The sequence below is a fragment of the Echinops telfairi genome, unplaced genomic scaffold, assembly GCF_000313985.2.
Source record: "Echinops telfairi isolate 266 unplaced genomic scaffold, ASM31398v2 ScPeMD7_7478;HRSCAF=8516, whole genome shotgun sequence".
Classification (NCBI taxonomy): domain Eukaryota; kingdom Metazoa; phylum Chordata; class Mammalia; order Afrosoricida; family Tenrecidae; genus Echinops; species Echinops telfairi.
The window spans coordinates 452786-454664 of NW_022111382.1; positions in this window are offsets into that span (position 1 = coordinate 452786).

Consider the following 1879-nt stretch of genomic DNA (forward strand, 5'->3'; position numbering starts at 1 on the left):
CGTGAGTCTGAAGAGGGATATATGGACTGGTATCAGACTTATAAACTAGTATTGGATTTATGGACTTGATCTAGACTGGGCTGGGATGTTTGCTTTATATGTAATTACTTCTTGATATAAATAGCTTTCTCTTACATATATATGATGAGTGTCACTGGATTGGTTTCTATAGTCAAGCTGACCTAACACAACCCTAACAAAGTTCAAAGTCAAGTCATGAAACAATTTTAGGGACTACATGTAATTTACCAGTGTCAAAAGAAATTCAGATACTCTTTAAAGATGTGCAACATAATCTATTATGGAACAAAATAAAATTCACATTTTCAAGCATCTGATCAAAATTTTCCAGACATGCAAAAATTTTGTTTCAACAGTAAAAATATAATAATATCCCAAAATGAATGAGATGATTGAAAAAGCTGGCAAAGACCTTAAGACAGAAGACCATAGAAGAAATAATGAACATAATACATAGAAAAATGATAGATATAAAAACATCACAAATGGGACTTTTATAGATTAAAATATAGTATCTAAGTATGTGGATATATAAGGTAAGTAAAAAGTATTGCTGCAGAATCCTAAAACCAAAATATCAAGATGTGAATTTGTTGTTTCTTGACATAATTTCCATCTGAGGCTACACTTGTGAAGGTAGTGTTTCTGTCTCTCTAACAAATCCTGGAAGAATTCTGTGATTTTCAATTTACACCATGCACAAATAACAGTTTTGGCATCCTTGTGGGTCTCAAATTATGTTCCTTTTAAAAGTTCTTTGAGTTTGGCGAGCAAAAATAAGTCTGAAGGGGCAAAAATAAAGCTGTGTGTTAGATGGGTTAAGGGTTCCCAAAGAAATGATTATTAAGTAGATTAGCCCTGCTACCCTTGAAGAACGAACAGTTCAATTGGCATGATTGAAAAAAATCCTCAGTATAATTTTCATGTCCTTTTTCTCATCAACGATTTTTCAGTTCTGAGAAAACTACATACTAAGAACCTTTGATCATTATGTCTTTTAAAAAAATCTCTAAAAGTTCATCCTTTTGGAGTCTCACAAAATAGTTGCATAATCTTCTGAGAGGACTTCTCTCTTGAACTCAACTGACCTAGCAGATGCCATCGAAAGCCACTGTTTGGATTAGACCTTTTTTTTTTTAAGCCACACAAATTAGGCAAAGAAAGTATATTCCCGAGAGAACTTGTCTACAGTCACCCACTCATTACAGACACCTGATTAAATATATTTTGTTTGGAATAAATCCACTGATATATTAATTGAAATCCTAGTTGCAATATGTTTGACTTACCTTCTTATGTGTATATCTAGATAGATATAGAAAACAAAACAATACAAAAACTCATTACCGTCAAGTTAATTCCAACTCATAGTAACCCTATTGGATGGAGAATAAATGGCCCCTGTGGGTTTATAAGACTGTAAATATTTATGAGAATAGAAAGTCTCATATTTTCTCCATGGAGCAACTGGTGGTTTTAAACTGGTGATCTTGTGATTAGCAGCCCAACATGTAGCCCACTATGCCACCAGGGTTCCAGATAGATACAGATATATGAACAAAAGAAAACACCCAGTTTTCACTTTATCCTTTCAAAAATAATTTAATGTTTTAAGCTATAATAATAAAGTATATAGGACTCCTGGTGGCATAATGATTATACGTTGGGATGCTAACCACAAGCTCAGCGGTTTAAAACCACCAGCCTGTCTACAGTAGAAAGGCAAAGCTTTCTACTCCTGTAATGAGTTAGTCTCAGAAATTCACAGGAGCAGTTCAACCTTGTTCTACCGCAGTTCAACCTTCCTAATGCCGCGGCCCTTTAATAGAGTTCTTCATGGTGTGGTGAACCCCCCAAC